The sequence below is a fragment of the Leopardus geoffroyi genome, chromosome B1, assembly GCF_018350155.1.
Source record: "Leopardus geoffroyi isolate Oge1 chromosome B1, O.geoffroyi_Oge1_pat1.0, whole genome shotgun sequence".
NCBI lineage: Eukaryota > Metazoa > Chordata > Mammalia > Carnivora > Felidae > Leopardus > Leopardus geoffroyi.
This window is the reverse complement of record NC_059327.1, coordinates 120,191,011-120,204,305: the sequence shown is the minus strand read 5'-3', so window position 1 is coordinate 120,204,305 and position 13,295 is coordinate 120,191,011. Positions and strand designations below refer to the sequence as shown.

Here is a 13,295-nt window from a genome sequence, read left to right as displayed (position 1 = left end):
ATCTCTCAAGAATAAATAAACACTAAAAAAATTAAAAAAAAAAAAAAAAGAAATTAAATCCTCTGTGCTCATTACACACACAATCTGAATGGAGATTACCTCTGTAAGAATATAATGTGTGGCGGTTGGTGGAAATATTATTTCTAACAATGTTTATTTCTCAGGTTGCTGTCAGATTGTATATTTTTCTAAGAAATAAATAAAGATAAATTTATTTTACCCTTGGCAACATGAAAAGATACTTTAAAATATGTAAAGCATGACAAAAGAGGGAATCTAGCAAATCTCTTTGAGAAACCGAGAATAGAACAGAGAAAATGTCTGCTCCAGACATTCTTTGTATAGCTTTCTGTGAGGTTCACTTCAGTTTTCCCAACTACCCACTCTCATTTATTTGATCCAAGCCCCCATTCTTTCTTGTATTTAGCATTTTGCTTAAACTTCAGTGGACATCAGAATTACTTGAAAAGTTTGTTAAAATCCAGATTTGCGGGCTCTACTCAGAATTTCTGATACAGTAGGTGTGGGATGGGCCCACGAATTTTGCATTTCTCAAAAATTCATAGATGATGCTGATGCTACTGGTCTGTGAGTTACCAATGAAAACCACTGAGTAAAAACAACAGTAATGCGTGGTACTGCCCTATACATAAATAAAATTGACATGAATAAAATTCAAGTCAAGATATCAGATTTGTTTTTAGTTTATCACTCCATGTCCCGGGATTTAAAGTGTGGTTGCAGAATGAAGTAATCTTAGAGTACTTATCTAAAAAATTTATTTTTATGTGTGTATCTTTAAAAAAAAAACCCCTCATGAATTCTTAGAAGTTTAATGGACTCTGCTTTGTACTAGGTTTTCTTCCAGGTACTGAGGGAAGGTAGAGGAATATGAGATAAATAAAACACAACCCATATATGCAGAGGGCCCCAAAGACAAAGGAAGAGAAAACGTCACAAAAATAAGTGCCATTAATACAGCATATGCTCTGCTAATAAGAGCTAGCACTCGCATTTTGTGCGCTCTGTGTGAGGAACAATTAATTCTAAGCACTTTCCTTACTTTAATGCATTTAATTCCTCCCAGGAATTCTGAAGAAAGTACTGTTTTTCATCTCTGCTTTACAGATGAGACATTGTCTCACTTGCCCAACTAGTGGAAGAGCTGGGACTTGGATCCAAACAGCCCAGAGGCCATGGTCATGGTATTAACCACTCAACAATGACAGCCCTACATGCTGTAATGAACTGTAGCTCCAGGGAGGTGTGGGAGCCCAGAGGAAGAAGGGCAGTCAGAGGAAGCTTCCTAGGGAGACGATCTTAAATTTAGAGGAAAGGTGATGAATTATTTTTGCTAAATTATTTAAAATTACCACTTTAATAAATAATTTGTAGAAGCAAGTTTGAAATTATCTTGATGCCCTCTGTATGTTGTTTTTTTGCAATCCTACAAATATGATGATTTTTGTTTTGTAGTGCATGATTTCCTTCCAATCACCCATTTTGCCTCCATGTGAAAATACTATCCTTTAGGAGGGATCTCTTTACTTTGTTCATAGATTTATGCCCAGTGACTATGAGAGTTTCTAGCACTTGATAAGTATTTACTATATTAGTTAAGTTGTTAATGGCAACCAAGTTAACTACAAGAATAACATCAGTAAGACCTCGGTCAGCAATATATATAGACTAGTAATATTTGAGACTAGCAATATCTGAGGCCAGTAATATATAAAGGAGCTCTTCTTTGTAGAAATATAAGGCAGCTACTTATAATGTCATTATTTTGTCTTTTCTATTCTCTTCTACCCCTGATCTGTGGCATCTGCCATTAGTAGAATGAAAAAAAAAATGGCATATGAGCTTTCTGAATATACTGCTTGAATTGTCTGTGCTCAGATAACCAAGACACCTATGTTTATCTTCTGTGGACCAACACAAAAAATATAGGGTTTTCAGGGTCAAAAGTAATAAGTTAAATCTATAAGTTTATCATAGGGTTAGGGAAAAAACATACATATACTGTCCATTAGTAACTGGTGACAGGAAAGAGGCTCTGTAACATCCATTTTATTAAGAACTATGCGTACATGGGTTAGCCTCAGTTACACACAAACACACACACACTAGGATGTTTTTTTATTATAAATTGAGTAAGTCATTATTTAAGGAACTTCCTCTTACTTTTGCAGCTGTTGTGTAATAATGGTCCTCAAACCCAGGGTTTCTGTCCTCTGAAATTCTTGACAGGTCTAGAGGAAACTCCCAGCAGTACCCTATTACTAAGCTACCCCCAAATATCTCCTTTTGCTTCTGAAAGGGACTCATCTGCTCTCTGGATTCTACCATTACCAAATAGTTACAGAAGATCTTTGTAGCATCACTGCAGGTGTAAAGACTCATTGTATTATTCTAGAAGGATAGGAAGTCAAAGAAGAACTTGTTATTATGTCTTGTTTCTTTAAGTGATGGTTTATCAAAACTACCACAGTCATTTTCCTCACCAAATTAGGATGCTCCAGAGAAACAGAACCAATAGGATGTATTCAGAGAGACAGAGAGACAGGAGGAGGTTTATTTTAAGGAACTGTCTCACATGATTGTGGAGCTGGCAATTCTGAAATGTGCAGGGCAGGCCAGAGGCTGGAAATTCCAGCACAAGTTGATTTTGCAGTCTTGAGTCCAAAGGCAGTCTGGAGACCAAATTTCTTCCTCTTTGGGGATCTTCTGTATTTTTCCCCAGGGCCTTCAACTGATTGGATGAGGCCCGCTCACATTATGGAGGATAATCTGCTTTACTCAGAGTCTACTGATTTAAAGGTTAATCACATCTGTAATATACTGTCATAGTTACAACTAGACTAGTGTTTGACCAAACAATTGGGTACCATAACCAAGCCAGGTGATGCATACAAATAACTGTCACACTTACCAACATTCTGTTGTTGGTCACCAGCTCTAAACAAATTTACTACACACCTTTGGGGATTCCTAGCAATCCGTTTGAAGAATGCTGGTCAATAGATTTGTAAAGTAACTGTAACTTACTAGGTAAAAAAAATCTCCTAAAATATCTTATTCTAGTTAGTAAACTGAAGATGTGTTGATTGTGCAGTTAAGAGATATACTCTGAATTTATCAGATCAAGGCAAAACAGATATTGCTTAGAATATTAAGACATGCTGAATTATAGAGCTATTACTACTTTCCTGTTTCATGAGCAGGCCTTTTGGATTAACATCACCTGTTTAGCATAGTAAACTAAATTATTCCTAAAGAAATTCATGTCCTAATTCCCAGATCTGTGATTATGTTACTTTCTATGGCAAAAAGGACTTTGCCTTATTTCAGAATATTTTCTCTTCCACAGGACAAGTTTTCTGTGGTGACTTGGGAGCTAAGTTTATAACCAATATTTTCTACTCAAAAACACATATGTCTAATTTGACTTACTGCTTTATAATTTATTGTGGTAGCTACCCCATCAGCACCCACACCTATACTTCTCCATGGCCATCATTGTCACCTTCCCTGATGAATTTCTCTTTCTGTTACCTTGTAACTTTGTAGCCATGAACCTGAATGTTATCTTAATCCACCTCTTTCTTTCAGAGCAGCAGACTCAAACATCAAGTCCTGTTAACTTTTCTTTTGAAGTGTCTGACATTTCTGGCCTTCCCTGCCCATTCCTGTCTGCCTCCACTCTAATTCAGACCATCAGTTATTTCTCCTTGCTCCTGAAAAAATCTTCTAACAGGCTTTTCCAACATGTTTCATTTTCTATCCTACACTTAGATGCTCCTCTAAACATTCTTTTATTCCATTTTTATCCTGTCCCTATATTACATATGATGGTTCCCAAAGGTACCTAAGCCCTAACCAGTCCCTTTATTGCCCCCATACTGCTCAGATTTTCCTCTTTGCTTTAGTTCATTTTTACTGTCAAAATTACTTAACATATTTAAAGAATAAACCAGTTGCTCAAGACCATAATAAGTCCTCAAAAATGCTGAATATTCCTTACTAGTGAAATCAAGCATCCTTGCCTGATATGTTGGTTTACTGCTGTACATCCTTTGAATTTCCACATAAGATCCACACCAAGGCCACTGGGTAGCTTTCTACATGTAAGTCATGGCCTCATTGGAGAGGGGCCAGCTCTCTGATCTCAACTTAGCCCATCTAGTTTCCACGTTTATGTTGTTCTAGGTTTCCTGACTCTTTCTAGGCTCTTTCCTGGCTTCTTTCTAGGTTCTTGTTTTTTACTGTCAAAATTCAGCAGAGATAAAGTTGGTAATTTTAATAAGTCATTTTTAGATGAATGCAGAGAAACAGAATACAGTCACACATGTATAGAAATAAAGTTTCTAGAAGTTTCTTATTTTAATATATATATATATATATATATATATATATATATATATATATATTTTCATTTTAAACAGAGGTTAGCCATAGATTGACTGGATTGGTTGAACTTGGAGCAACCCCACTCCTTTTATTACCTATCACTGTCTGATAGTGAGGAATGGATAATAAACCTATTGAAATGTTGTGAGATATAATTTTAATTGGTACCATTCTAAGAACTGCTAATAAAGACACTACATCTTCTTTTGCTTCCAACATCACCTCCAGGCATGGAGTCCAAGCTCCCAGACTGTTTATTGTCACCTCATGGATGGCTTCAAACTTGTTTGTATGTAGCCTTATTTCCCCTGGCCATTCCTGACCCACTGCCCTGGATAAGGTGTTTTACAGTGCATCCCCAGACACTCCTTCACTGGGATCAGACCATCTTGCATCAACCTGTCACTTAAATGTTCTGCTGCTCTGCTAACATTCATTCTGAAACTATGCGCCTGAAATTCCTACTTTTCAGCTCCATTCGTTAGCTATCATGTTTCCTTCCCTTCTTCTTCCTTCTTCCTCTTTTCCTCTTTCTCCTCATCTTATTACCACTGTGGCTTATTTCATGGTGGATTCTATCTATTAGAGTATTCAGTGAGCAGTGAACTCTTTTTGGATTTAAGGTTACATGCTCCATTCATTTCTCATGCTTCTTGTCACTTCATCATTCAGATGTTTTGCATGCTAGAACATCAGTCTTTCAGAACTCTGTTTTTAGTTTTACAAAACTCCCAAGTCTTAAGCATTTATTTACAACAAAATATACAGATTTCACCAAAATTTAAAAGGTGTACAATCACTCAAAGGAATTTATATTATCTGAGAACAACAGAATAAGGATTCACCTTCATCTAGTTTTTCCTGTTGTTTTGCCTAAGCCTGGAAAGTAGGAAAATAAACAACACACTGTCAAGGCCCTAGAATTGTTCTTTCTGCCTCCAGGGTGGTTGCCAATGTGGGCTCTAACCATGCTCAGTTTGGATTTTAACTTTGTAAGCCCTAAACACAGAGACAGCCAAGGTGAATGCCTCAGAAACCATGGGCTAGAATGTTCACAGCTTCCTCCTCTAGCCCCATGCCTTTCCTGGCTTCCCCCTGAGGAGCAGTGCACAGGATTGAACTCAGAGCCTCCTTAACTGTGTGGAAGAGAGAAGAGAAGGCATCATGCTTTTGAAAATGCCTGGCCATGATGGGAAACAAATTCTGAGCTCTCTCTCTCTAAAAAGGAAAAGGGACCTTTAGATTGTGTTAAAATATAGTTGATTCTCACTATTCACAGTAGTTACATACTATAAAGTCACTGAGTAGAGAATACTGAACCATTGCTCTAGGAGAAATACAGGGTTAGCTTCCTGCAAACCTGTGGTCACATTTCTGTCAATCCATCAATACGTAACCTCATTTTAGGCATGTTTCTGTTTAAAAACACAGCACTTAATATATATTTTTGATTCACTAACATTAAACTCAACAAAAATATCATTATAATTCATGCCTGAACAAAGCCTATCTGACATTTTTTCTTCATAAAGTACATCACATCCTTCTTGTGCTTAGGATCACCAGGCAGCACCTCTGTCCTATGCCAGGGGGGCACTTTCAACAGCTGAATCACCATCACCACCACCAACAAACCCACAAAAATGGGAAACATGTGGCACTACATAGACCACAAAAAAGACATTTGTTTCAAGTATAAGAGTTAAATTAAGGCAGGGTGTTGCCTTGTCTGACCTGTTGGCAACATGCACTTTGAATGACTCAGATTTTTCACAGCTCTGTACATTTCTTCAGATGACCACAAAAGGGCCACAAGTGTTGATTTGGGGGTATATGTAAATTTTTATGAGTAGGAAAATTTGCAAATATGGAATTCCCAAATAATGAGGATCAACTATAAATGTTTGTATGAAAGAATACATTGGACCTAGGTTTAATAGCTTATTGATAGGCATTATTATCCTCATTTAAAGGTTGAGAAAATTGAGACAAAGAAAGTTCAAGTTACTTGCCCAAATTACACCATTAGTAAATGTTAGAGTTAGGATCCATACAGTCTGGTTCAAAAGCCCCAATGTTTGTCTATGGCCATACCACCCTGAACGCACCTGGTTGATCTTGTCAAAAGCCCCAATGTTTAAGCTTTAACTGCACAATATTGCCTCTCAAAATAAATAAGTATTAAGTTTTAGAATTTTAAGGTTTATAATAATAAAAGGTATGATTTTGAACTTTATATATTAAGATGAAATCAGGATTGCTTTGAATATAATGTCGATTAGGAATTTAACCATTTTAACTAAAACATTTGTAAAAAAAAAAACAAAAGAAGAGAAAAAGAAGAAGATCTTACATGAGGTTTCTTGAGACAATTAACAAGGGACATGCAAAATGGATACAGCTTTCAATATTTTCTCTTAAATATTTAAGAGACTATTTTAGTGACAGGAATGCAATGGGAATAATTAAGGAGGTGAATACAAAATTGAGGTTCATACTAAAATGTGTATCTATGCACTTCCCACTCTTATTTTATGTAATTCAAAAGATAATAACAAAACTGCAGCAAAGAGATTTGATAGACCATTATTTCCCTTGTGCATTCAATTTACATTGTCAAGGCTTTAGAAATGTAATAACCCTGGCAGTATTTTTTGTTGCTTGAAATTGTAAATAGGATTATATGTCTACTATTAAGACAGGATGTGAAGAATGGCACCTCACATGTCACATGGGTGTTTCTCCTATCACAGAGCAATCAGATTCCAACACCCAGCAATGCTCCACTTTACAGCCCATAGAAATACTAATATTTTATCAGACTCCAAATCCTGTGATGAAAGGAATGAAAATTATTACCTTTCTTCAACTTTCACAAATGTCATCCTTACTCCTTTAATTGGCATCTGATTAACATCCAGGGAAAGTGACCCTAAAACCATCTGCGACATGGCCTCTAACCAAGAAGAAAATCAGAAGTCCCCAGTCCTCTAATTTTGTAAATGAAGAAACAAAGGTCCAGGAAGATGAAGGAACTTTCTTAAGCATTATAGATTTTGTGGCTGAGCTGGGATTAGAAGGCAGATCTCCTGACTTTTTATCTTCTCTTTGTTTTGTGTCTCATTGTTTTGTCCTATGGTGGCCACCTGGTCATTCTACTTTGAGTGAATAAATATTTATGATTCCAGATAGTGATTTATGAGAACAAATGGATTACATGGTCCTGAGCTTCCAGTTTGCGTAGTCATCTTTTAAATTTTTAAAGCTTATATTCTAACCTTGGGTATATATTCCCATTCTGTTATTCTGGTGAGCTAGGTTAATCTTTTGAAAGCTTTTGTTTGATTACTTTAATCTAATTATTGGCCATCATCTTTTATAAGGATTATCTTGAACTGTTAGAAATGGCTCAACACAAATAAATATATGACTCAATTTCTTTACTGTGTGCCAACTCACCTATTAATTTTTATTTGCAAAACTGGTGAAATTGAATTTTCCTTGAAAAATACCCCCAAACCATTTAATTCTGCTCTTCTGAAATTACCATTCAACAGACATTGGTTGAAACAACTGAAACTTGAAAATTTATTTTCTCCAAAAAAAAAAAAGTCAAAATCAAATTGACCACTCTTTAGTGTGAATTGTGGCGTCTTATTTATACCTGATAATAAAAACAGACGCAATGAATCTTGATTAATTCAATGAAAATTTCCGTGAAATGAAGCAGAGGTACACTGCAGATTAAGCAAACTTTAAAAAGCCTTTTATATATTGTTAAGGAATCCATTATTTTAATTCAATAAGTAAGATTATAAACTATTTATAAAATAAATACTGTAAGTTTAAGAAAATTGCTAAATGGTGTATGAGCTAAGATTAATAGGACTTCTGTTTCTCATTACCATGTGCAACATCACAAGAGTCTTTTGCTCCCATTGTAACAACAACAAGCAAGATGATTTTCAAAATCAGTTCAGCAGAAAGTGAATGACAAAAGAAATCTAAATGAACTAAATTCCAGAAAGAGACAAGGCTTTCACAAGAAAGAAGAAATTTATGACTTCCTTTGTTCCTTACAGAGCAATAAGAACTCCATAAGAGACTCTTAAGGACTGAGAACAAACTGAGGGTTGATGGGGGGTGGGGGAGAGGGGAAAGTGCGTGATGGGCATGGAGGAGGGCACTTGTTGGGATGAGCACTGGGTGTTGTATGGAAACCAATTTGACCATAAATTATATTTTGTAAAAAAAAAAAAAAAAGAACTCAGTATTGATAAGGAATAAATAGAAAGCAGCTGAACATTTAGCAGACTTTTAATGGCTATATTTAGGCTAGTGTGATGGACAAAAATCCTAAAGAGCCCCAATTACAGGGTGGGTCTGCATCACCCACTACCTCTCTTTTGTAGGCAGTTGTAACTGCACAGAGCTAGTATACCAATAGCTGGAGGGCAGAAAAACTGAGAGAAGTCCTTGGAAAACATGTCTGAGTCTTCCCTGAAGACCTGCTTAGTGGCTGCTGAAGAGTGAAAGGGGGACAGGTTTGCTGAGACAAATCCCACCAAAGCTCTTACCATATGGAAAGAAAGTTCTAAATACAGAGAGGCATAAAAGCTGGAAGAAATCCCTTCAAGCTATTGGGATGGTAAGGAGTTTTCCTTAACTGAGTGTACTACGGAGGTCCCATAAAATCCAAGGTACTCTGATGTGAAGAAGTCTGGAGGTATAACTAGAGAGAAGAGAGAATTATATGGTGACCCAAAAGCTGATAGCCAGTCTGTACAGTAACTGAGATTTCTTGATTCTCACCAGGGCTCAGATCCCAAGCTGTTCTGAAGAAAGTTATGATCCTGCCCTCAAAATATTTGAGGCCAGTTGGTAATTGAAGCTAGGTAAAGACACAAAATTGGCCAAGCTCAGCTCGTCTACAGATAAATTTGAGTCAGTTGTCTGAAGAAATAGTGTGCCTTATTCTGGGGATAGATATTTACTTCGGTTCTTTAATACAATGCTCAGCATACAATAAAATATTACAAGAAATATGAAGAAGGAATAAAAGGTGACCCTTGGTCGAGAAAAGAGACAATGATTAGATGCAGACAGAAGTGTTTCAGTTGTTGAAATTATCAGATGGAACATTAAAGTAACTATGATAAATATGTTACAGAATGTATTGTCAAAGTCGGGCAACATGAGTAAAATGAGAACAATTTTATCACAGAAATGGAAATTATAATAAAAAAGGAAATCCTAGAGATAGACAGTATCTGAAAAAATTTAAAAATTAGACGGGCTTCATTATAGAAACAACAAAGTGAATCAGTAAATTTGAAGACAAAGTAAATTATTCAAACTGAAAAAGAGACGAAAACTCCAGATTCAAAATAAAGCCATAAAAAAAGAACAAGCTCAGTTCATCTATACATTAATTTGACTTAATTCTGATCCAGACTATATAGGATAATATTAGATAATCTAATACATGTATAATTGTATTTCTTTAGTAACGGTGACAGAGAATGGGGCAACAAAGTATTTGAAGAAATAATTGCCAAGAATGACCCAAAATTGATGAATGACATCAATCCACAGATTCAGTAAGCCCTGTCACCCCACGAGCAGAATAAATACAAAAATGTTGGGGCACCTGAGAGGTTCAGTCAGTTAAGTGTCCAACGTCGACTCAGGTCACGATCTCAGTGTTCGTGGATTCATGCTCGGCGTCGGGCTCTGTGCTGGCAGCTCGGAGCCTGGAGCCTGCTTTGGATTCTGTGTCTCCCTCTCTGACTCATGCTCTCTCTCTCTCTCTCTCTCTCTCTCTCTCTCTGTCTCTCTGTCTCTCTGTCTCTCTCTCAAAAAATAAACATTTAAAAAAATTGTTTTAGGGGCGCCTGGGTGGCTCAGTCAGTTGAGCGTCCGACTTGCCTCAGGTCATGAACTCGCGGATTGTGAGTTAAAGCCCTGCATCGGGTTCTGTGCTAACAGCTCAGAGCCTGGAGCCTGCTTCAGATCCTGTCTTTCCTTCTCTCTCTGTTGCTCCCCCGCTTGCTCTCTCTCTCTCTCTCTCAAAAATAAATAAAGATTTAAAAAAATTTTTTAAATCATTTTAAAAGAATGAATACAAAAATGTCATACCTACACACCATAGTTAAACAGCTGAAAATCAAAAATAAAGATAAAATCTTAAAAGTAGTTGAAGGAGGAAGGGGGCGAGGGTGGGGAGATTGTGCTGGAGAAAGCACATTCCATACAGGAAAACAATTACAAAAATGATATCTGACTTCTCATCAGAAATAGAGGCCAGAAGGCAATGCAGTACACAAGTATCTATGACTCCACTTCTATGAAATCCAAGAAGAAATAAAACTTACCTATGTTGATAAAAATTAGCAGGTAGTTGCTTCTGAAGTGGAGAATTGACTAGAAGGGAACATGAGAGGATTTTCTGTGGTAATAGAAGCTTTCTTTAGCTTATTTTGGGCTGTGGTTACATGGTGTATAGAATTGTCAAAATTCATCAAACTCATCAGTGCATATTTAAATTATACTTAAAAAAATAAACTCTACGAACATAAATATCTTTACACAAAAACATTAGTGATTATGTGATTACAGACAGGCCTATTTCAGATACAGAGGAATCCATTCATGTCTTAAATTCCCGTAATAATCAAAGCAAGGTGAAGAGAGAAAAAGTATGATTTTATAAAAAGTACACCTAAAAGCCGGAACTAATTCTTAGCATAATGGTACCTTTATTGACATGAATACCTTTATTCACATATATATAAATATAATATATGCACATACTGAGTATATTTAATTTGATGTTCTACAAAAATAAGCTAAAGATCATGATTTAATTAACATTAAAATAACATAGCTCCTCTGCATCATTTCAAATTCTGTGAAAGGTTAACTCTGTCATGCTTTAATTAAAAAAAAACTTAAATTAGAAATTTTTAGTTATTGACCATGTATATTAGCAGGCTGAGCATTTCCTACTTAGTGAAAATAAGCAGGCAAAATAACCCGATCCAAGATAATGAAAAATATTGCTGTAAACAATTGTTTAAGCAGGTTTAAAACTGATTCATCATTTTGTAAAGGACCAACTATTCTGGAGTCAAGCTCTCAGGATGGTTAGTACTTGGGAATAATGGAAAGAATCAGAGATTTTAATGCTGGAACAAAGATAAATTAGGACAAGGATGCCTTAAACTATTTGATGCAGTAGAGATAAAGGGAGGAAACTAATATTTATTGAATGCCTACTATGTTTCAGCCACTTTCCTGGGCACTTTTTCTGTTAAGTCACTTAATTATCTCAATAGCCCTATGACTTGGAAGAGAAGGCTAGGCTCAGATAATTAGTAGCTTGTTGAAGTTCACGTACTAAATACCTGTGCCTTTGTAGCTATCGTATTCTATATTGCCCAAAGGATTAGAATACATGAGAATTTAGAGGAAATACATTTCACCCCAACAGAAGTCGTAATTATCCAATAATCAGTGTTGTCTAACCAAAACACAGGCTGCCTTAGGAAGTAAAGAGCACTCTGTCATTAGTGGTATGCAAACAGTACCTAGATCATCTCTTATGGCCTCTGGGAATACAATTCTATTACTGGGTAGGAAACTGGAAAGATACCCTCTAAGGCTCTGTCATGTCTGTAACTTCAAAAAGCATTCTAGTAGATTAATGGGTTTTAAGCTACCACTAACAATGAAGTAAAGAAACGGAAAATAAAGAAGCCAACCTTCAGACCTCTAGTATCTTTAGCATGATCACTACAATCTTAATTTGTGTATCAGAAAACATGGTTCAGCACAGCTGTTAGGAAAGGTACCCTGGAAAACCATGACTGCTTGTTACTCTTTCGGATGCATAAGAGAGATTCTTAATGAAGTTTGTTGTTTTTAATATTATATTATCTTAAACTTGAGGAATTCACTGACAGGAGGTAGGTGACATTAAAAGGTGACTGTATTCCTATAATGATTAAACATGTATTTAATGAAAATAACATTATAAGCTGTATTGACAGTGATGTAAAAGTTCACCAGAATAGCAATGTGCAGGAATAATGCGTAAAGCGTTGATTGGGAGGTGATGATGGTTTTTGTTCATTGTATGATGGGGCAGTGAGAGAGATGACCCAGGGCATGTAAAAATCTCATGTTATCATGTAAATATTTTTCTTCCTAATTTTGCCCTGGTTTAATTACAGCAGAAAATTATATCTTATAATGACCTTTAATGAAAATAAATAAAAAATTCTACCTTAATACCTTTTTAAGAAAATACATAATTTTTCATCTTGAAAATGGTACCTACCTTAGACAGTTTCAGCTTTCACAAGCTCATCTTCATAAAATATTTGATAAATTTTGACCCACTGCACACAATATAAGAAGTGACCAGTGCACTTATCATTGAAATATAACCACAGATTTACATAGAGCTGTTTAGTTCTAACACATTTTGAAGGGTAAAATATTGCCTTACAGTAAGTTCTTAATGTATCCTGGAGGTTTTTCTTTTGTTTTGTCTTCTGTTAAAACATGCAAACCAACAAACTAATTTACTGTGCCCCAAGACACTCAGGTGAATTGAAAACTCAAAAGTCTAATTCTGCTCTCTTTTCCTTTTGTTCCCCTTTAGCCTACAATATAGCAAAGAGGAAAATGAGGCCAGATTCAGTTTTCCAAAACACTATGGAAGAGAATTGACTTTTGCTTTGACACCTTTCTTTCTGTTGCCATACGTCTTCACACTGCTTGCTTCTGATAATGCCACAGCTATTAAAGCAAGCTGATGTGTAGTTTCTATACCACATTTTTTCTAGCTAGTTGTGAAAATAAAGACTAATAACAAACCA

General features: G+C 35.9%; 1 protein-coding gene across 1 annotated transcript in view; it reads left to right on the top strand.

Moving 5' to 3' along the window:
• The window catches only part of BANK1 (B cell scaffold protein with ankyrin repeats 1), a 311,973-nt gene that overhangs the window by 136,958 nt on the left and 161,720 nt on the right, over positions 1–13,295 (top strand). The window lies entirely within an intron of this gene.